Here is a 24,269-nt window from a genome sequence, read left to right as displayed (position 1 = left end):
TCATTCAGGTAAATAACATTCCAGTTCCAGAAACAGGGTGGTTTGCAACTAAATTCAATTAGTGGGATTTTCTTGTGCCTTGCAAGACAGCCTGTGAAATTCCTTTAGTTATAAAGCCAAGGTACATAATTTCATTTGGAAATTCTGACTAGTGGCATGTTGCATGTTCTCCAGGTGTTGCAGTCTTGAGTAACAGTTCCATTAACTACTAATTTATAGTGCTTATGAGTCTGGAAGTAGCAGGGGAAAGGGCAGAGTCCGTGATTGTCCCTGTAGCTCAGTAGCCTTTTTTTGGCACTTATGTACCAGTCACAGCTTGGATCCTACTCAGTCCTTAGAACTCTGCAGTCCTGGGGTCCCTATTTCTTCAATGCAAATAAAAATAGTATGATGCCTAGAACCTTTCTGGGGTGTTTTAGAAACACTAGTCAAAATTTACAGATATGGGCACCTTCAGTGTCAACAATGAAAGAATTATTATTCTGGAATCTCCAGAAAATGGGTCTCTTACTTTGATTCTTTCCTCTGTTCAAATACTTGCACATTACTTTATTTGGTGGCAAACTCCTGCTCCTGGTTATAATCTTGGAACCTATACTGAACTAATCACCCCTATAGACAGAGGTATCCTCTTTCAATGCCTTCTTCACTCTGAGACCACTCTGAGAAATGTGAAGAACTTCATTTCAACGTAAGAAGTAGTCTTGGGACCAAATTCAAGATCTGTAGGCAAAGAAATAGTGAGGGAAGACAGATTTTTTTGTTTCAAATTCATCCATCAGTAGGGTCCAGTGCAGTGTTTAACATGTAGAAAAGAAGTCATTTCCATATAGACTGAGTCAGAAGTCATCCATGAGTAGAAAAATAATAAGAAACTATTAAAGTTTGAGTTCACCTACTGATCAGGCTTTTTTTTTTCTTTTGAGCTCATGGAACTCAGTATCTTCAGTAGATGCAAAGCACTAGTTAATGCTTAATTGCTTTACTGATGCTGCGGACGTTAAGTTCTTGAAATTCAGTCTTATATTAGCAGCAACATATGTTTGTATGTGAATGCATAGAGACATTGTGTTCAGCAGAAGGGTTGTTTGGGTAGAAAGAGAGGAAAGTATACTCTTTTTATGCCTCTGGCAAACTTCCATAACTGGCTCACCCTGACTGAATAAGATTTGTTATTTGCAGAGCAATGGCTGCCTGGAGAAATGCTATAGAAGCGAGCTTAGCCTGTGTGTCTAGCAGCAGCCTTTATTAATTGCAGCAGTGGGTGGAAAATGCATTAGCCTCGTATATTACTGCTGGGGGGTTGGCAGTATCCATTCTCCCAGGGTTGCTACATGCTTCTAAAACTATATCTACATGGAATTTGTTCTTCATTGTCCTCTTTTTTTCCTTTCCTTGTCTTGATACTTTCAGCACTGCCTGAGGTAACCACATTTCCTGCATCCTTTTCTAGCAAATATATGGAATGGCAGAACCCTTATACCAGCCTGATGTCCTTCATGATGCAACAGAGTGGAGGAGGAAGTTTTTCAGTAGTCATTCAGCTACTCTTTTGTCTATTTGTTTTGGTGTTTTGTTTTGTTTTCTTTTGTGTTTTTTGTTTGTTTGTTTGTTTGTTCGTTTGTTTTTTAAAAAAAAATAAATAAAATAAAATGAGAAATTCTAGTAAAACAACATTATTATTCTTCATTACAATATTCTTAAAACTTTCCACCTTTCTTTATCTTACCTTCTGCTGAAATGTCTGGAAACATCTCTGTTTTAGTACTGCTTCAGCAGTTCTGCAGAGGTGTCTGCTAACAGTAGGTATAGGAAACCGCATAAACTGCCAATGCCTTCTTTATATAGCTGCCTATATCTGCTCTCAGCAGAAATGTTGGCGGTCGGTGTGTGCTAGCATTTTCTCAGCGGCTGCCAAGGTGACTACACAGGTGATACTACGGTGGGGAGGGAGGGCTGGCAGGAAGAATAATTTAAATAAATAATTCAGGCATCCCCAGCTGGCTGTGTCACGAAGTCTGCCACTCCAGCATAGGTCATCTGGATGGATGGGAATCAGCCTTGGAAGAGCAAAGCTCAGCACTAACCTCCTGAGGGAAAAGCTGTTTGTGCCGTGTGGCTGCAAGGCATGTATATAGCATTATTCTGTGCATAGTACATCTTCCTGATGTCTGGTGCTACTAGTAACAGAAATATTGACATAGACATACTATGGGTAAGATCATACCCTACTGGTTTGAAGGTAAAAATGTCTTCTGCCCTGTGGGAGGCTACAGATATGGCATGTTGATAAGTATATCTGAGGTTACATTGCCTTTGAGGACAAGGGCCCATGTTTTTATTCATTATCTCTGAAAACCTACAGTGAAAACACCAGAACCCACAAAACATGCAGAGCTGAAGAAACTTTGCCTTTGTTTTTGGCAGCTCTTCCGACTGTATCACAAACTTGCAACAACCAGCACTTTTCCTGAAAGTGTAGATGCGAATCGCACTTTTGAGAGGCAAGTCTTAACTTTTGTACCAAAACAAACTAAAAAGGCTTCTAGCTTTTCTTGTCTGGGAGAGAAACCTGAAAACAAGAAGTTCTACGTTTTAGGAGAGAACTATTGATTTTGAAATCTTATGACATCCAGATCAGTCTCGTGATGAATCCAATAAGTGAAGCGGTGAATGGAAGTAAAAAATCCAGGCCAAATACATGCAAAATGTGGTTAATTTGAAAACAAATGCTTGCACTGCAGATGTTGGACTCTGATATGAACTGATATGATAACAGTGGTAAAGAAACCCTGCGTTTATTTCATCCAACATGTGGAAAGGTTTGAAAAGCATTAGCTTGTAGTTTGAGCCTCCAAGTAATATTTAGCCTTTCTACTTCCAGTGGCACTATGTGCCTTTTTTTAACATAAGAAACAGCTTAATTTGACTCTTATCTTCAGAGGCTTAAACAGGAATTTGGTCTAAAAGATGACTGTGCAGGTTCCTTGCCAGTGTTACTTGCTCTGTTTTATAAGTGCATGTGATAACCTGTGTGTCTTCATATGGGCTGTTTACAGCATGATTACAAAGATAAATGAAACATGGCTAAAGCTGTTAAATTCCAGTGTCCCCTCATTGCACAGTAAGTCATGAACTTTACCAAACAAAATAAATTTGGAAAGGAAAGTGAGATAAAGTGCATCTCTTCTAATAAGGGTATATCATAATTTCAAGAAATACTTTCCATTATGAGTTCTTATGATATTGCATCTCTTTATGAAAGATGAACTGAAATGGTGTATCATTCTATAAATGTTAACTGAAACAAGATAGCTTAGTTCTAAATATCGATGTCTCTTGGCTTCAGGTCATCAAAGCTTATATTTCATGGAATTCAGAATTAAAGTCTTAACAAAAAAAAAAAAAAAACACAACCAAACAAGAAAATACAAAACAAACAAACAAAAAACAACAAAAAACCCCACATACACACACAAAAAAAAAAAAAAAAAACAACCAAAGAGAAATCCTCCTCTAAACTTTTTTTTTTTTTTTTTTTTTTTAAATCATCTGTCCTCCAGTCTGGAAGAGGAAATTCTGCAAACCAACTCTGAACTCAGGAAAGGGAGGTACTGGCAAACTTGGTGTGCTGAAGGAAAACACAAAAGGTAAAATACAGCGTCATCCAGAAGACTCTGTGCTCAGTCACGCAACTTCTCTGAAAGCTGCAGCTCTCACCCAGGTCACAGCAGTGTAACTAGATGAAGAACAGTTTTACCAAAGAGTAGAAATTACTAAGAGCTAATACAGATGAGCATTTAAAAATTGCTCATATGAAATGCTCTTTTTGCATCAAAGCATCAGTGGGTGGGGCGTTCCCTTTGCATTTTCACAAATAAAATATTTGGTTTTTATGGTCAGTCAGATTACTGCTTCAAGAACTGAGCAAAGGTGAAGGGATTTGTTCCGCCTTCTCAAATTCATCTGCTGAGTGTGTTTATTTCTACACAACTAGCACACTGAGAAGCATTTACTGTACTTTATTACTATATTCTGCTTATTGGTCTTTTTTTGCAACTCAGCCCCTGGTATGTGATTAAAAGTTTTAAGTGACACCTAATGCCCTGTTAAGTTACTAAGTCCTACAATAGCATCTGGAAATTATATCTGTCTCTCTAGGTGGATTCTTGGAAGAGAATTCACTTTAACTGTAATTCTGTCTTTACCTTCCTTCCTAGCCTTATCTTCCCTCCTTCGAGAGCTGACAGGGAAAAATAAAGGCAAGTTATGGGGCAATTGATATAAAACCTGTGTACATGTAAATCTATGTTACTGCATATAAAAGGAAAGAAAGCCAAAATTAGAAGAGTACCGAGACTTACATGATGGGAAATCTGGAAGGTTTTTATTCCATCTTGCGTTTGAAGCACAGAACAAGAAAATTGCAGGTAATAGTAATCTTGATCCAGGCAATGAAAACTAGTGTTGTACAGCTCTGTTCTAGGGGTGAGAAGAGCCAGACTGAAAAATTGGTGAATAATTTTGTTTCTCTAAAAGGAATTATCTTGATTAACATTATACAGACAAAGGTTATTAGAGCTAACATGGGTCAATATGTAGACAAAAGCTTCAAAAGGAGCTGTTATACAAGACACATCCATGAATCTTTGCATCAAAATAACATTTCCATGTTTACACCTCAGAGTTAGTCATGAAAGTTTGCCAGCATGTTTTGTGTGGGTTGGCAATAACGATTTCTGCAAGACTGTTATGGTCTAGCTGGGAAAAATAGTGCTTCTCTTGTGAGATTTGTCACTTTAAAATTTATGCAACTGGAACTGCCTGGAGAAATTATTGGTTGTAGATAGTTATATTTGGTGATTTGGGCTTGGTAAGAAAAGGTTTAATAATTTACATTCTCTTTGTAATATATTATTGACTCTGCATTAAACCCACACAAAGGTAGAACAGCTGACATGGCTGGAAGCCATTTGGATCCCACCTCTGAAATTGAGGTAAGGATTTATATCTAATCCCCTGCATCTGAAACAGAAAACATACGACTTCAAATCAGGAGTCAGGGCAGCAGCTCTTTGGTCATGATACAGGAAGCTGGGGCATAATAGCGCTTGAGTATTTTATTATGGTGTTACAGGGAACAGTGCCAGGTTGTTTTTGACTTCTCACTTTATCTAAATTGTTCTTCAGTATTATGACCTGCACTGTCTTACTACAGGGGTAGTAAAATCCCAAACACTCAGACCCTAGTATTAGCATAGCCAAGCTCCATGTAAAAACTCACAGTAAATCAGTCTCAATGCAGCCAAACCACATGTAAAAGCAAGCTGTGAAACAGACTCAACATCGCCAAACCACATGTAAAAGCATGCTGAAAGCCACCCTCCACATAGCCCAATTACATATAAATCTGTGATGGAGAACAGTTGAGGTTTGCGTGTTTATTGGAACAAGTCAAGACTGTGGAGAATCCCCTTGCACAAGTCACCTTCTCTCCCACCTAACGTCTGAGCAACTCCATCCAACGATGCACCATGCAGACCCACTCACAAGTCTTTAGTCAACAGGTAGGGAAAATGGCTCCAGTAAGAATTAAATACAGCCCAGTGGATTTAGGATCAACCTGCTCCATATTTGAAAGTAGTGAATGAGTAAAAGAATCAAGCTTAGAGCAAAGGACTAATTTTTTTTTTTTTGTTTGATTCAGACAGAACTGATATTGCTGAGTTATTCCCACTAATACTTCCTATTAACCTCTATGACTACAGAGAGAAAATAAGTCAGTCAAGTGCCAGAAAAAAACTCCGACTCCTGTGATTCATCTTTCCAGCTAGAAACGAGTAAGATGCAATTAGTAATTCCATTTTCAGTTGTCCTCACTTCAAAAAAGCCATTTTAGGAACTTTATTAGATGAGAGGGGAAAATGATGAGAACTGAGCTTCCAGTTCACCTAAGTTTCGTTAACTTGAAATGCACTGAACTTTTAAATGGCTTTTTGTGACACATTTCATGTATTATCATCATTGCAGTTAGTTATTCATGAAATATTTTTGGCGTTTATGGACTTTTTCTCACAATAGGTCTCAAAGCACTTTACAAAGGAATTCAGTATCATTATCTGCATTATATAGCTGTAGAAAGTGTAACGGGGAGGCATGAAACGACTTGTCCAATGTTGTGCGGGAGGCCAACAGCAGACCTCAGTGTGAAACCCGCATCTTTCGAGCCCACAGTTCTGGCTACTAAGTATTATTCTTGGTTATCCACTGTAGTGGGAAGTCCCAGTAACAGCTGCTGTTTCTTACTAGCTTAGTATAAATCTGGCAAATAAATGCTGTTTGTGGCAGCAGGTTTCTCACATCACTATGAAATATCCAATTTTCTGGGAGCCAGAGAAGGCTTGCGTTGGAAAAGGCTGCTCACAGGAGCTGGTAGAAACGCATTTAAGGGTGTGCTCAACCAACAAGAGTGAGTTTTGCTTTTCTCTTGCACTGTTTTGTTTTAACATGTTGTTGTTTAATATGCCAGTAGGGAGTTTGGGAACTGACTTCTGTGAGATAATCTGGGATTCCTGGCCTTTGACACAGAGTATGGTGGTTGAAATCAGGGGGCGACAGCTTCCCCACCGTGTAAAACATAAAGGCTTGACTGGCTCAGGTGGAAAAATTTCAGTGTATGTACAAGTTGAGGATTTGTCTAGGGGAGCGAACTTGGATTCAGTGTAAGGAGCTATTAATCTAATAAAAACACTTTTAGATTTAAAATTAATTTATTTCATCAATAGACTTTTCTTTTTCCATTTCCAGTCCCCTGGCTGAGCAGTCTGTCATGATATCAATGCCATAACTTATTTACATGCTTTGCCAAGTTCCCTAAATGCATTTTTTGACAACTCATTTTTCTCTTACTCATTCCAGGCTCATCTTTGCAATCATGCCTGATTGAACATTACCAGTAAATACAGAAGTGTGGAGCCATACTGGTACAGAGCAGTACAAGGATAAGGTAAGGTGCATGGCTGCTTGCCCACTGCATAGTCCTGGCTGATACTTGCCCTGTTTTAGCCCCAAATGTTAGCTATTGCTAGGTAAAAAGTGGGTTCAGGAGAAAACCTTTAATCATGTTTTGTCGTCATCTACACCTTTTCTACTCTGGTGGAGAAAGGCCAAAGGTTCAGGCCTGTGAGCAGCTGACATGATACCTATGCCCTTATTTTCCTACCTTATGTTTTTCCACTTGTTAAGTCCCTTTTAGAATCCTTAATGGATTGACCAAAACAACAGTGATCACACCATCAGCCACTGTTACCTGGACGTCTCCCCCAGGGCAATGCCATCCAAAATGGAGAGGAAGATGAGGATATGAGAATGATGAAGTCAGCTCTCTGTGTGGCATCCCTCCAACTCTGGCAAGAGTTGGTACACTTGGTAGAGGCCTGAGAATCCCATTATTATTATTATTAAGAGAGAAATTACAGAAGAGTCGATATTTAAAAGCAGAACAGAAATTTTCTGCAATGTGTTAAAAAGCTTGGCATTGTATCTGAGAAGTACCAGGTAGCATATTTACCATTAACATACAACATATTCATGCAAAATATTTTCTCAGGACAACACTGATGATGACATTAAAAATACTCAAAGTAATATATGAAATAAAACAGCCCTAGGTTGCAAAAGCACTATTATAAAGACCAGTGACATTATAATTATTTAGCACAGCAAACTCTGACTAGACAGAAGAAACAAAGCAGGGCAGCAAGTGAGGGAGGGGAACTATAGCTGTGTGTCATGGAGATCCAGGGTAAAATCCTGAACGCCAGTTTTGTTACGATTTGAATTGGTTTTTAATTGTTTTAAGAACAAGAGTAAACGAGTAGAGGGGGAAACTACATGAAAGTGTTTAAATGTGGAAGATTTGCTTTAGCTGTGATAATGCATTTATATTCTGTTCATTGTTCCTGTGCTATTCTGCTGCTCCCTGTTATATCTGTACGTATGCTTTTTTTACATCTCATTATCTGATGTACTTTAACAAAATATGTGAACTTAAGAACAGAAAGCCAAACAAACCCCACGTTTGCTCTTGCCAAATCTTATCTCTTTAATATAGAAGATTAACTGTGAACACAGCCACAGTGTGGTTACAAATATTCCTTCTGTCTCTGAAAATTATACTTTATAATCGGCTTTTAACTATCTCCACCACCACCAAATCAACATGTACAAGTATATTCTTCTGTTTTATGAAGCTAGAGGCTCTGCGGATCATAAGGTAGATTCATATCTCCCACAACACTTGTCACTTCAATACTCCATCAAATCGCTGTGGATAGAATTAGTTTTTCCCACTTGCGATTCAGTGGGAAAATCTTTCCTGGATCTTAGCAAATGCCCCAAGCCAGGGACTGATTTGGCAAGGTCAGACTGAAAACGTCTCTCCACACTTACTTAAAGCAAGACACAGCTCAAACCCTGCTTTGTCCAGCTGTCAAAAGCCTGAAGTGGGAAGTTAGTTCAGCCACAAAGACCTAGAGATTGATCAACTGGAAATACATCCATCAGAACTTAGGAGCTGAGGTGTCTCGGGATCCTTCTCTCTAGGCTTTTCAGCAACCATCCCTGCCAGAAATACAACAAACACCCATTCTTTTATTAGCCCCTTTGGTATCTAATAAGACTTGGTTTGACAGCTCCAGCTTCTGGATTCCTGCTGCAGCAGCCTGCTTCTGCTTGTATGCTCTTAAGATAGGAGTCTGTGGGGGCAGGACCTGTTAAATACAGAGACACTGGGAGAAATGGATTCAGAAATGTTTCCTCTTCAGTGGGAGCTGGGGAAGAAAATTTAATTGAACTACTCTACCCCTCTCGTGAGTCCAGGACAGAGAACCCAAGAGGATTACTTAGGACTTTGGAGACAGATAATTTACAAGTTCAGAGACACTGTGTCTGTGAAAGAGCAAGGCCACTATTGTCATGTCCTGCTCACCTTGAACAGACTTGAAAATTAAGACTGTATGCCCCCAAATCCTCCATGGTCAGAATGAAATATGAAGGAGAAGGAGCACAGTCTGATCTTCTGTTCTTGGGCAAGAGTTGTAGAGAAAACAGTGTTTGCTGAAGTGCGAGCTGAAAAGATGAAATGGGGATGAAATAAATAGGAAATTTTTAGGAAAAATACATGAAAACCTGTATTCAGAGACTTTTCTGACTAGCTGCAAGAGGCTACCTAAATGGGAGCAAATTTCCATTTTCATCTAGCCTTTCTTAACACCTGCAAGTGCTAGCATAATTCAGACCTCTATTTAGATGAGCAAAGAGATTCACTGAACTTGGCCTGCTTTGAATCAGGTGCAAGAAAAAAACCCACCAAAAGTCAAAAAACACTTGGTTAGGGTTTTCTTCCCCAGTTTAAAAATATCCCAACCTCATCAATGACCTTGATACAGAGAACTTATTTCACCTTCAGTCCTCTAATTTCTCAACCAGTCTTCATTTCTTAGGATGTGCCCTTTGCCTTCATCCTTATTTCTTGGACAATCAGACCTATTTCTTGCCTGCCTTTGGGGCAGATAACTTCAAAATATTACAACTCGGGTAAATCGGATGGATTTGTTTCCGGAAGGGAAGATGCTTAAATACAAACGCAATGCTTTTAATGTACCGACTCTAATTACCCTTGCTTCTTTTTTAATATCTTTTCCATTGTTTCATACAGAATTATCACATTTCCAGAAATATTTAACAACCCCATTCTTACTCTCGAATGGTTTTATCTCCAAGTCTGTAACTTGTATTGTGAGTACTCCTGAAAACAATTGAACCCTAGACTATCAGCTCCTTGGAGACTGCTTTATTTTCTGTGCCCCACCAACGTGTATTCTGGAAAGATCACCACTGGACCCACAAGAGATAGGGGAAAGCTTGAAAGTGCTATTTCATAGTAGTATTCTTTATAGTATTCCCCAATGGTTGCAGCAGTGTAATGAAAAAAAAAAAAAAAAAAAAGTAATTAAGAAATTTACATCAATCAAAAGCAGCTAATCAGAACAGAATGTTGATTTCTGTCTCCTGTTCTGTTTCTTTTTGGATGGAGTGTAGTTGCTGATATGTATGCTGGTCTTCTAATCCTTTAATGGGGGCACAGGCTTTTGAAGACTCCCTCTCAGAGGTGCTATTACCAAATATATGCTTCTAATTTAACTTCTCATGTCGTATTACAGTAGCCTGAAGCAATTTTAGGTGTTGGGTTTGTGAGAAAAACCCAATGTTGATGTTTATCAGATGACCTTTTAAAGGGTAATGTGGGGGTTATCCATTGGCATGATTAAGACCATATGTAGGTCACTTTTCCCAGGCATTTCTTACTGCTTTTCAAAATCCCATCTATTTTTACCCAAATTCAACCAGGTACCTTTCATCTCTGGTATGTTTATGGGTATTACAAAGTGAGACTGAAGCAAAGTGTTGGCTCCTTTGGAGTAATTTCTGTTAGAAAAGTCAAGAAAGCTTGCACAAATAAATACATACTGTCAACACAATGCTATTACAGATAAACCACTTTATTTTTGAACATTTCAGATGTTTACAGCAGCTTTTCCTTTTTCTTCTCCTCTCCGTTGTCCCTTCTTACAAAGGCTTCTTGAGAGACTGTGGAGAAGTGATTTTCCCAGCGAGATGCAGCTTTTAGTGCTGAATCTGGACTGACCCCATAAACCCAAAGCTAGGTGCACTACACAATCCTTATGCTCAATCTCATCTCCTTTCTCAGAGGTATGACGCAAGCATTTGGTGCTGTGTTCAAGTGAATGACCTTGCAGTGATGTCCTGCCACAGAGCTGCTAAGAGCTGAGGTTTTTGAAGAATCTGTTATCTATGTTACAGAACAGAAGGCAAACCTGCTTCAATGTTGTGCCTGTGAGAATATCGTTTTTGCCACTTTAGAAGTTCTGTATTTCCCTAATGGCTCATCATCTTGGTAGAGTCTTTGCTGAAGACTGATCAACTGCAGTGTTTCCTGTAAGTCTTTGAAAACTTAGTATTAACAAATATTGTGTGGGTTTTTTTGTTGTTTTGTTTTGTTTTTTGGTATTTATTTGTTTTCAGAGGGAAGATCTTCGTCTGACTGGATGTCTGCACCATCAGCTGGGATTGAACAAAGACGGTATGGCAAGATCTACTGCAAAGCAGAGTTCAACACAGGCGGAGATACCAAGGTTAATATGGTGCTTGGATGTCAGCTAAGGAAGTATGCGATGAGGCAGGCATTCACAATAGCTGTGACCCCTTTTAGAAGAGGAAATAGGAAAAGTACCTTGTGAAGACTCTAGGTTTAGAAACTAGACTTTAAAGGACTTTTTCAATGGATCAGGACGTACTCACTTTTTTTCATGTAAGTAGTAACATTTTGAGGTAAGGTTACAGCATGGATTGTCTAAAATAAATGCACCTCGACGCAGTTACTATTGAGCATCTGGTGATATTTTAGGTTTTTTATGCCCCAGATTTGTAGTTAATTATTGGGAAACCCTAATTAGTCCTCTGTCACCAGCCATCCTAGTGCTGAGACATGTTTAAGAGATACAGGGGAGAAGAAACTCTCAAACCCAAATGTTCTGTATGTGTTTCCTTTGGAAAGAAATTAAGGGAGAACTAGTATGTGTGATACCACAAAAGGTACTACTAACGTAGAACAAATTTTCATTCATGCTGGCTTATTTGAGGTGGCTTTTTTCCTCAGTATCAGATACTTTTTGAAGCTTTGTTTATGTAGTCAGGCTCAAATTATTGTATTTAATATGAAGTTACAGTGAATTAAGGTGTATGTGTATTACAGTGAAATGTTGGGCCTGTGACATATGAGATACCAAAATAAGAGCTGCCTGTGGCTTACCTCCACTTGAAATACTATGAACTAGTGATGTCTTTACATCAGAAAATGAAGCGCTTGTTCCCCTGAGGTTAGGATGCTCGTGTCAGTGCCCTGAGGACACTGCTCAGTCCCTGCTCAGTCTCCCTAGGGCTCCCCCCACCCTGTCAATGGCCCAAGACCCCATTTCAGCCCAGCCCGGGAGGGTCAGTCCCCTGTCTCATAAACACATGACATTTCATCACTGTCTACCATCAAGTCTCAGATTCAGGTTGCCGAGGGTTCGGTCACAATCAAGCTATTGCGCATCAGACACACCGAGGTAGCTGATCCCACAAACCCCGCACATTGGCAAATGCAAAAAAAAAACCCAACTTCTTTACCTTTCTCCTCTTGTGGGGTAGAGCAAGTGGCATTGCTGACATGTCCTGCAGGCTGAGAAATATGCACATGAGCAGTCACCACCGCACAGCCAACATGCGCTTACATGTCAAGCCACAGGAATGTGATTATGAGGCAGAGCTTTTCATCGGCTTATACTACAAAGGCAAAATGCTGCCCCTACTGAAGTCAGTGGCAAGACTCCTGTTGCCTTTGACACAGCCAACGTTTCACCCTTCTGATCGCCAGCCTCTGAGCCTGCAAGCCTGGCTGCAGAAGGTGCAGTTCATGACTTGCCTGTTCCAGAGGAGTGGGGAGCTTTACAATTTTGGAGGAGTTTGTGGCAGTGCAATAACCACGGAGGCCAGCAGTCAGGTTTTGCATTTTTCACTGCAGTTACAATAGCTCCTTCTCTTAGAAAGCGTTACGCAGGCAGGGGCTTTGCTGGAGAGCATTTATGGATCTCCATTTTGTCCGAATGTATGAATTACATTCAAATAGCATGGGAATGTCTTGTCCATAAATTTTAGTAATAACAGCTGTGAATAATGCTATCTCACCAGTTGTACTCCTCTCCCTTGCTTTTGTTCTGCAGTAGCTTGCAAAAGCAATCAACATCAAATTTAGGGTGGGATTTATCACGGGGATTTGGACTTCTTAATGTGAAAGAAGGCTTTGAAAAACTCAGTCTTAGCAAAGCAGCAGCTAATAATAATGATGATAATAATACAGATAAGCTGATTCATATCTCCCCACCCAAAATATTTATATAATGAATTAATTAATTGCATTTTTTCTTTTTCTGATGGGTGGGTTGCTAGCCTTTGCATTGGAGCAGACCTGGGGGAGCCTTCATGCAGCCTGGTGCCAGGAATATGTGTTATTTCATATTCTGTTATTTGCTTTGGGTTTAAGGTGGTGAGAGCAAACTCCCCTGCAATTAACCCTAAGTGGTTTTGCAGTGAGCGTGTCTTTCGGTGCTTGAATATCTGTTACTGGGGGGGAGGGAGGGAGGAATCCCTTTATCTGTTTTTCTGTAATTCAGACATTTACCATATATATAGATAGAAGCATTTAAAAAAAAAAAAAAAAAAAAAAAGGCAAGCCCAAACATTAGAGCGTACAAATTAATTCCGGTGTCATTTTATCTGCCTAATTGGGCCTAAAAATAGTCTGTGGGAAGGCGAACCAGCAGCCGTGAGTGTCTGAGGCAATTTGTATCAATTATTTCCCAATGTACCAGTCACAAGTGAAAGCCCTTGCCTGAGTGCCTCCATTAGCCAGGTGTCAGAGCTCTCTGTTTTCATTCCAGGCTTTTCTCTGGGAACAGGGTGTGTGCGCACCGAGAAGTGCCGAGGAGGAACTGAGGCCGTGGCTGATCCAGGAGGGTGCCCAGAGCAGCTCTGCAAGTGAGGTTAGTGCCTTCACTCCTCTGTCATCACCAGTCCCTGAGAGCAATCACCACCCACCAACAGTTCCTCGAGATAAGACCGAGCCAGATGGGAGAAGAAAGCCTTTGATATTTCCCTGCCTTGCTGAGTAAGTATGCCATAACAATAATACTTTGAACTTTTACAGCACCTTTTCATACCAGGGTCCGAGTGCTCCACAAACATTCATTCCCCAAGCCTCATACCACCCATCTGAGGAAACAATTTTTTTTTTTTTTGTACCACTTTTATAGGCCAGATCTTCCAAAGAGCTCAGCGCTCATTTTACTTGCACTAGAGAAATGATCTCCTTCTCATGAAAGAACTGCAGTATCTCTGTTGTCACTTTAGATGTCCACGGACAGTTTCAGTAACATCTACCCTACTCCTGCCCCAAAATGCTTACGTCCTGAACTTGTGCAGGTGTGCACACATAAATCTCAAACACTTGTAAACTGCTTGACTCCTGCTTATAAGACAGAGACCCTCATTAGCCTCCTGATGAGAATTTTTCTGACAAAGCAAAATTTCATCAAAACCACCCTAGTTTTAATCGAGCCTTTCTGTTGCCCATAGTAATCTTTTTAGCTAATGTAAAACTTTACAAGAAAAGTAGTTATATTTGTTTTGTTCATTAGAACTATTTTCTGTGATGCTATTGTAGTTGGAAACAGAGCAAGAACATACTTGTCACAGTTATACGCAGGCATACCATAGGTAAATAAAAAGAGAGATGCTACATTCCAGATAGGCATTGTATTTTGCTTTGGTAAAGCATGCAACAGGATTAAATGTTGATTTTCATCTCCTGTCTGCTTTCTCAGTGAGAAAATACAGTCAAGGCCAATTCTGGACTTGATCTATCTCTATGGAAAGTTGATTTTAAAGTGGTGCCAAATGTCAGTGAAGAATCACAGTTAACGTTTCCACACTAAGAATAATACTGTCTTGAAGGGAGGGTGAGCTAAGAGTGCACTCTGCAGCCCAGAGGACAATATACATGCCTTCCAATTACTGGTCCATTCAGGCTGTATAGACATTTTAATTTCTGTAAGGACACCATCTATAGAGCATTCACAGTCTTCAGTTCTACCTCCCACCCCATGTCTGGCCAGAGCATCCACAGGGTAAAGCCTTTAAGCTTTACATGGGATAAAGCATCTGAGACCTGCTCCAAAGCTGAACAATCCACTGATGCCTTCAGCTCTCATTTCTCCTGACACCACTGAAATTCAATTAATCCTCTTGGCATGTTTAACTTTTGGGCACTGTAACTAGACTGGTTGCTCCTGCGAAATGCAGTTACTAACCATTACTCTTCCTGAAGCATGCCAAAGTCTTTGGTCGTCCAAATCCCATGAATTCAAGGCCTATAATACATATACTTGTTGCAGTGACCGTGATCACTTAAAATCAAAAAGTAAACTTCAAACATACAGTTGCTTATCCAAGCCGAACTCCTAATATTTTGAGATTTACCCATCACAAATCATAAGTGCAGAGTGAAAAAAAAAAAAAGGGGGGGAAATGCAGAGTGATAGAGCCAAACTAAAATCTGTCAAATATATCATCTCTTCAAGTAGGCCTGGGCTAATAGAAAATGAGAGACAGCCTGATGATTGGTTGACCTTCCTTTAACATGTACTCCTGGAAAAAGAGAAAAAAGGCACCTAAGATTGAATTAAAAAAAAAAAAAAAAAAAAAAAAAAAAAAGAGAGAAAGAAGAAACAGTATTAAACTTGTTTGAACAGTCTTTGAACTGCTGGAAAGATGTGCCCTCTAAATCACTTTCTTAACTTTTCCTATAACTCAACAGCTGCGTTTCTCACGGCTCACATCTCAGAGTGGGCCAGCGGAGGTGACTGGGCATATAAGAATAACACTGACGGGAAAGTATGTATGGAAGGTGCTAATCTTTTGTCATGTATATAGGTATGTAATCATTTAGCAGATAATCTCCTATTTTGAAAAAAAAACAGTCATTCATTTTAAAACAAAGACCAAACTTACTGTTGCATGAAGCTATGACCAGTTTATAGTTCAGCGTTAGTAGTCAAAAAATCCTCATAATTAAGGTGAAAGATATTCAACTTGTGTAAATCAGCACAGCCCCAACTTCCTTGCAACTCAGATTGCAGCTGAGCATGAAGTACTGAAGCGTACGTCTCTGTCCTCTCAATTTAGTTTCTCTGCCACTGCCACCAAATGGTAATTGTCCTCCCTCTAGACAGTCCCTGCATCAATAAGTCAGCTGAAGGTGAAACGATAGAAATCAATCTGCCTCTCATTAGTGAGATGAATAAGAAGTTTGCCAGGGAGAGGGATCGATGAGAGGGTGAGAAGATGTGTTAAGAATTGGTTAAAAGAGGGGTTGAAGAAGGAAGTTAATACTTATCAGATAGCTCAGAATAAACTTTGGAGTACTTCTGGATAACAGTGTCTCACATGAACAGTGTTACATACATTCTGAGTATACACACTTCTAGATAAAGTGAGTTCAGGGGAGATGTCTTCTGTCAGTCTCTGAAGTGAGGCAAAGGTGCTTTTATGTTTTCAGAGATTTCATAGAGTTTTAAAATAAGAACCACACGTTTTTTCATACAATGAACATCAGAGTATATAGGTGTGCTGAAACAGAACCACTGAACATGCACAACCATTGTATAGAGATGTGTGTGCATTTATACTTGTCTGTGCTCAGACACACACAAACACACACAAATAGCACACATACAATTGCATGAGAACCACTTATAAATATTTATTTTCGTTTTTACTTCTAGGTAGCATATTCCTGTATTTGTAGCCCAAATTACTTGCAGGGAGCAAAAAGTGATTTGTCTATAAGCAGAAATAGAGATAAGGAAATTTTTCACTCCGGATGCAATGACAAGTATATTATTGAAGTAGTTCTGGAACAGCTAGTGTGGACACAAGAAATGGTATGGCTGTGCTACTGGGAAGACACTTCTTTTCACAGGCTGAGCACCTTGCATTTTTCACAACACAAATATGGCATTGGTGCTTCTGGGACATGGGCCAGCTCATCTGAATGTGGCACTCGAGATGGAGGAAAGGCAATTTGCCACGACACCTTTTCCATCTTGCTGCCTAGCTCCCTGCTGCGGTTACAGATGGCCAACATTTGTGTCTTAAACATTTATCTTGCAAACCATAGACTTTTGTATAAAAAGCATTTAGTGCTGCAAAATATTTCCCTTAAATTTAAATTTTTATCTTGTTTCAATTTTTAGAAAACATTTTGAAATTTCAGATGTTGTTTTTAATCCTTTTCGTCACCTTCCTTCTGTCTCACACTCTGTTTCTGAACACAGTAGATGTTTGCCAAGGTTGGAGGATTCGGGGGGGGCGGGTGTTTTAATTTTATCTTTTTTTTTTTTTCACTTTGTAATTATTTAAAGCTTTACCTATACTGTTAGTGGAGTGCATTGAGAGTTTGACTAGCATAGGTTCTCAGCATCCTACTACACCTCCCCATGAAGTAAGTACAAGACAATTAAAAGGTTATATTAGAATTATCTTTGTTTCTCTTCTACCACTTCTGTCAGTTTTCTAGAGCTTGCAAAGCTACAAAATGGATGTAAAAATAGGTAAGCATTTTTCAAAATTTGGATATTTTTTTTTTTTTTTTGCAGTCAGTGGCAGATGGAAACTATTATTGGGAAAGAAACAGAAGTGAAAAATTTTACAAATATCTTGGGTGAAAGAATGCACTTTGTCCCAGTTTGAACTCTGAAATATAAACAACTTCAAAATGAAATGAGTCTTTAGAAGACTCCACTAGTTATTTCTGCGCCTTGTACACGCAAGCTGAGAGCAGGGCTTTGGCTGAAAAACAGGGTTTCAAGTTCACAAGAAGCCAAGAAACCTTGTCTCTTCACAGTCGGGCTGCATCTTGAATCAGACCGAAATGAGTAGCTTTCAAACTTCTAGTGAACAGGAACTCCTGAGAATATTTTCTTATGAATACACCAGAACATGTTGCTTCCAAAATAAAGCCTGTTTCCTCAGAGCTCCAGATTCCTAGACCTGCAGCAGTCCTCAAGGAATCAAGATGTACATGTTTTGCTGCTAAGTGTATTTGAGATGTATCAGTTTATTTTTTGACAGAATTTGTTGCCAGGCTCAGTGGCAGCGTATAGAATTCAAGATGATCTCCTTCAGCACAGTAAATCTGTATTTTACAACAACACAGAAAAATTACGTGTCTGGGCTTTGCTCCTGTCTGTTTAGAGAAGCCAAGATATTTGTTTAAAGATTATATTAGAAAATTTTACTAATTCCAAGGCTCACACTGAGGCTTATGTGTCTCATGCTCTTTCTTTCACTGTTATATAGTGACACAAACTAGTTCAGGTCCTGCAGAGGTACTGTACAAAAAGGGATGGATTCAGCAAGTCATTCCAAAAGGTTTGTAATATTAAGGAAAAACCTTGTGAAGAGAAAGAGATCATACACCTGATGACATGCCCATTGGGTAATATGCAGAGAAGTGCGTCAGCTGTTTAGGCACACAAGTTAAGATTGGGTTTTTATGTGGGACTTACTATGACAGTCATGGACGAAGCTCTTTGAGAGCAGCTTTCTAGAGCTTTCTAGAGCTGCTCTTGCTCTTCTTAGCATCGGAATGATGGTTACGTTCTATGCGTACGTGGTGGCTAATGACTGCCTTTGCTGGATTTTTATAATTTGTGGCTATTATGAGCAACCGATGGCTCTTTGTCCATCCATGTGAAGACAGGGAAGGCTGCCAGCAGTCTGACTCTTCCCATGGTGACATGCAGCAAGCTGAGAGTGCCCGGGCTTTGTGCTCGGTTGGGTTGCGAGCTCAGGGTGGTCACCCCGCCGGGAACGGCGGCAGCGGCCTCACCGCGGGGCAGCACGGGAGGAAACGCAGAACAATCGGCAGGGAAATCCAACCCAAAATAACAAGCTGGCCTCCGAGAAAGAAAGGTCACTGCCTGAAAGCCACTATTTCAGAGTGGGGAGGGGGGGGTGTGAAAAAGAGTGAGCGAACGAGACTCAATGCCTCTGCGGTTCCAAAGAATTCCTTTTTGTAAGCAAAACAATGCAGGAGAACAATGAAAATACTTGCAGTGCTTTCGAGGCAGTAGATTATTTTTTTTTTTATTATTTTTATTTTTTTCTTATAGAAAGTAAATTGGAACTGCTTCCATAAACAATAGGCATTGGCTACAGAAGAAAGTGTGAGCTTTTGCAGGGATTTAAAAATAACCAAAAATAAGGAGCGTATTGGCAAAGCGTTCTCTTCTCTCAGAATAGTAGGGAAAATGCGATGCAGCCTCAACATTTGAGGAACAGAAAGGCTAAGAAAGCAGATTGGGAGACATAATGTGGTAAATTTATAATCTGCCAGATTTTGTTTTAGAAGCCAGTGTTTGATGATAGGTTACTTCATGATGGGAAGAGTGAAATGGATTGCAAGCTTTGCCAGTTCTTTCCCCAAACATTTAAAATCTTTCAAAATATTGTTCTCCAGTAGGCCAGTTTATTCCAACAAATTATACTGCCATGTACTATGTCCCAACTCAGTTTGGTGTTTAAAGCTGCCCACAACTGAATATTCATGAATTCCAGGCAAAAATCATGGTTTGCTATGTTCATGCAGTACCTGGCACAGGGCGCAAGAGCACAGCACAAATAAAAACCATACAGAAACCCCAGTGCATTAACCTCAGCAGCTTTAACTTTTTTCACTTTTAACTTTTAACCCCAATGTCCAACTTTTAACTTTGCTTTATCTAACACTAAAAAAAAAAAAAAAAAAAAAGTGATGTTGGTGGTGTTACCTGATTCTTGACCTCTCTAATTACACTAGTGCTAGCATTACAGCAGCTGCAGTTCTGCTGCTGGAGAGAGTTCTTGTACTGGTAAAGCTTATTTGATTTTTCTGAATGAAAATAAGCTGCCCAGTATGCCCCAATATATAGCAGTAAAACACTGGCTGCAGTAAAGAGGATGTGGTGCTTTAAGCAGAGATTTATTTTTTTTTATTATTTTAGTGAAGTTGAGTTTCCAATGAGGTGTTTGTCACAAAAATGTCAGCCAAAAGGCCTTTATTGGATAGGTGATGAAAAAAACCCCCACACACTGATCTTTTTGTGCTGGCTATCTGTGTTGATAAATGCAAGTTTAATTACTCAATATAGCTTTCATTTGGACTAAGAGGCTGTATGCTTCCTTATTTCCTTCTCCCATTAGAGATATAACATTGCTGAAAAACAGTTGAAGTTTATAGGTATTTCAATATTAGCGTCCACCTTTCCTTCCCTTGTGGTTGCACATCAGTCTGTACGTTTTAGTTTTCCTTTGACTTTTGCAACTGAATTTCTTTGAAGTTCAGAATGGCTTAAAATGGCTTCTGGGATATATGTTTTGTCTTGCAAAGTTTCCTGTTAAACTGCTTGTCTGCAACAGTGAAAACTCACAGCAACTGGCCATCTGAACCTGCTCCATCAAGCTTTAGGCAGAGCAGGGATGATTATAACTAGGTTTCTTTATGATAAACCTCGGGGAACAAGGCAACTAAAGGGATTCAGAGCTGCCTCCCTCAGCTTGAATGCTGGCTCTGACTGGTTTCCTGGTCAGAGCCACCCTTAAACTGAGGATCAGATGCTTTGGTCCCCTCAAGTCAGCACAGAGGCTTTCCTCAGCATTCCTCCCCCAGGTCTCTATGGGATGGATGCACATCTCCAGCCTTCCTCCTTGGGAAACAGCAAAGAGGCTGGACTGTATAGCTGTTAGCAGAAAATTTGGGTAGAACTGCTCTGTCAAAATTTGAAATTCAAATGCATGCTTCGATGGCAATGCTAGCACAGTCCAAATGGCTCACTCGAATCTCTTCCAGGCTGGTGCGACATCAAAGACTGCCTGTGCTGACGGGTGGATGTACGCAAGCCTCGGTTGAGCAGGGCAGTGCTATCAACCCAGGACCAGATGAGCACCTTCTCACAGCATGGATGGAGACTGAACCAGCCCTGACACATGGAAATGGTCCTCTCCAGCTTAACAGTCACATAAATTATCTAGAGGCTGTTGAGTGTGTGCTCATCATAATTAGAAGGCCTTCATGGCTGATGATCTTGCACCTTCAGAGCTACAGTATCACTCAGCTTTTTTCTCAGGCATATAATTGTCTCTCAAACAGACAATATACCTGTTGGAGGTCCCTGGCCACCATGCCATATGCATTAGAAAACCTGGCAGATAATCCAGTTAGCGTAAAGAGGGCTGCAAGTGGGTAGCCATCAGGAAAACACAAATGTTTCGGTAGCTTCTGAAACCTGAGGAATAGGAAGGGGTCCCTGAGCTAATCAAGAGCAATCACAGTCATACAGAGGTCTGGCTGTTATGATTTAAGGCAGCTTTGGTGATTAATTGTAAAAGTAGGATAAAGAGCACTGTACAGGAGACAAATAACTCTTTATGTAAGACATGACCCAGGGCACCATGCCAGGCTATCACTCCCAGATTTGGAAGTATTCAGTGTTTTGTATGTCACAATGGAAACTTTTGGAAAATAAGATTTCCTCTTCAGTACACGTGAGTGACACCTGGCAGTTTGTACACTGCCACTGTGCTAACCTGTTCTCCTCTCCTTCCCTCCCTCCTTCTGCAGGCATGACGCTGAAGCAGCAGTAGGGAGGAGCTGATTTCTTCCCGGGGGTCGTGGCAGGCAGCACAGCTTGCGTGGATATCTTGGCAAAAAGTGTCCAAGCTCCAGCAGGACCCAAGGTCGGTATGCATCAAGACTGCTGGACAGGGCCTCTCAAAAATGTGGGCTGTAATGATTGAGACCTAAGGGCCCGGCAGTGTCAGCTCTGAGAATAGCAATGATTTCCAACCATTTCTTCTGTCCACACTTCCAACGCTCAATCAGGCTAATTACTGCTGGGCCTTTGCCCATCATGTTATGAAATGCTTCAGAGGTTAAAGAAAAAAAAAAAAAAAGATCAAACTGTGGTCTAAACCTCAGGAGGAAGAAGGCATTTGTCAGGACAAGCTTTTACCAGAAATAGTATAAATAATCCTTGTTTACTACATCTTTCAAGTCTGTAGCTAGTTCAGAGACACCTCACAGTCCTCATTAGAAAGAGAACAACTGAAAAGACCTCAGCCTAACTAATTAAAAGCAGTAGCTTTGTGTACTGTGGTGTGGCAAGCATTTGTATGTTAGATTTTTCTTTTGCATCTACCGATGGTAGAGGAAAGTTCTTTCCAAGGTGATAATTCTGCCCCTGTATGGAAATGTGAGCAGAGGGAAACTTTCTCCACTGGATTTGGATTTATTCCCATCGTTTGTAAATGGCGTTAACGTAAAGTTAACACGTGCAGCAAGTGAGTGTGTTATGAGTTACCATGAGTGATAAAAGATACTAAGACAGTTAGAAGGCAGTTTGCTCTTCAACATAGTTTTTTCTTGATGATGTGTTTTTGAAGTATGAAAGCAGCAAAGAGTTAAAATAGCACTGCAGTCCTCTGCACGGAAAATACACAAGGAGGTGAAACACAGCTGAGCTGTGGCGTTCATCTGCAACACAACTGAGAACATCAGTCAAGTGAAGAGGACGGAGCGTTACAGCAGCTCTTCCATCTAGCAAACACGTTAATAAGGACAACTGATGTCACCCTTTTCCTGAGAACTGATATAGGTCTGGGGACAATAACCTGGAGGGGCTCGAATTTTCTTACAGCCAGGTCTCCTGAGCCACAGCTGATGTGATGCCTGCTCTGGGATGGCCACCATTCCCTGATTTCAGTGGAATCTATGCTGTGTACAGCCACACTGCAAAACTGCTAGCTTATATCCCACTGAAGCATGGCTTTGGCTCTCAGGCATTTCTCTACTGCCCATCCCTTGTATAATTGCTGCAGAGGATTAATTATGAATGAATTCTTTTCGCTTTTTTATCTCCAAGGAATATCAGTTGACATTTACAGCCTCTCCAGTGATCCTCAAGTTTCGTATTACACCTGAATGGTCATCTTCACTGCCTGAATATGGCCTGTACCTCAGCTTAAGGAAAGAGCTACACATTGAGTTTTGGAGAAAGACTGGAGCCTTCAGCTGTAAATTTATCTTGTGTTGTATGTCTTCAAGGTTCGTTCATATTATACTTTGCAAACGACAAAACAACATTGCTATTTATTAAAAACAATAGTTCTCTCATAATTTTGAGGGAAAAACAATGGTGCAGGGGTGATGATTACTAAATTTGACTCCCACGTCTTCCCCAGGGCCTGGGCAGACCGAGGTGGAGCTCAGCCGCGGAGTATCCCTGATCCTTCCACGGATATCAGCATCTGCAGCACCTGGGGTCCACAGCAAAACTCTTTCCTCTAGAGGCCAAGAGCTGAATCTACAATTTCAAGCAAGGTAATCACCTTTCTGAGGCAATAACAAGCACTTCCTAAGAGCAGCTGTTTAAGATGGCTCAAAAACAACGACAAGAATGTGGTTAAAAGTTTGGTCCATGAATCCAGCTTCTGTAAATTTCAAGGAAGAGACACCTTTTGATAAAACACCAGTCGGACACTCTGTATTTTTTGTGATTCATGTTTGATTCTGTTCCCAACCTAATTGCCCCTTGCACTATTATTTTGCAAAATGATATATAGGAGATGAATTATGCTTAATCAGGGAGAGACATCTAGTTAGTCTGTTTAAAATGCAGAGGGTACATTTTAAGGTCCATAAACACAACTGGGTCAAAAACTGAGAGCTCCAGAATTGGTATTGAAGTTATCCACAGTGCTGATTTCTTCTGCTCCTGTTATTAACTGAGCCCTGGGGTACTTAGCAGGCATGTACTAAGGTACTAAGCTGGCACAGGGAGGGGAAGAGGCAGATCTGAGGAAGGTGTGCTGGGTACAGTGTAGCACAGAGAGCTTTTTTGCAGCCTGCAGACGCTGGTCTCCCACTACAAACTGGTCTGCTGTTGCCATCTGCTGGAAAAATCCTCATGTAGCCAAGGATGAGCGGCAGAGGAGGAGCGTATGTTCTTATTACAGAAATACTTGCGTCTTTTTGTGCTTTTTTAAGACAGACTTTTTCACTGCAGGTCCTGTATGAGCTGCCAAAGAACTACATATGCCCCAGAGATACGTACACATGTTCGCTGAACACACGGTGCGTGGGCAGGAACTGCACAGCTCTGGGGTCAGTTTGATTTCTCATGTGCTCTTCCTGCACTCTGCACAGTAAAACATCTTTAAGAAGGTAAGAGCAAAACCATTCCTCCCTGAATTGCCCACGACGAGAGATCAAAAAAACCTTTACTTCAGAAGGAAATTATCCTTCCTGTCTCTCCCGTTCCCCTCACTGCTGTACTATGTCTGCAGGCCTGGTACCTGAGATGTGCAATGCCCGTTCTGCATATGTGCACTCAGACACCAAATGTAGAATTTATTTCTATTTCTACACTACTTTTTCATTTATTTCTTTCTTAAACTATCGTGCCTGGAGAAATAGTTCTGCAGTCTGCTCCAATGGGATTTTCAGAGGCATTGGATATAATTTTCTTCTCCCTTGGATAGCTATTACTTGC

The 24,269-nt window shown here is 40.4% G+C and overlaps 1 long non-coding RNA gene across 1 annotated transcript; it reads left to right on the top strand.

Annotated features, from left to right (window-relative positions):
- Positions 1-13,507: 13,507 nt before the first annotated feature.
- LOC116960812 lies at positions 13,508-23,950 on the top strand. Its single transcript, XR_004406600.2, has 5 exons — positions 13,508-13,789; positions 21,341-21,456; positions 22,641-22,822; positions 22,960-23,098; positions 23,784-23,950. It is a non-coding gene; the product is annotated as an uncharacterized LOC116960812 (long non-coding RNA).
- The last annotated feature ends 319 nt before the right edge of the window (positions 23,951-24,269 follow it).

Source organism: Tyto alba, unplaced genomic scaffold (genome assembly GCF_018691265.1).
Source record: "Tyto alba isolate M040663 unplaced genomic scaffold, T.alba_DEE_v4.0 Super-Scaffold_16, whole genome shotgun sequence".
NCBI lineage: Eukaryota > Metazoa > Chordata > Aves > Strigiformes > Tytonidae > Tyto > Tyto alba.
This window is presented reverse-complemented; position numbering and strand designations above follow the sequence as displayed.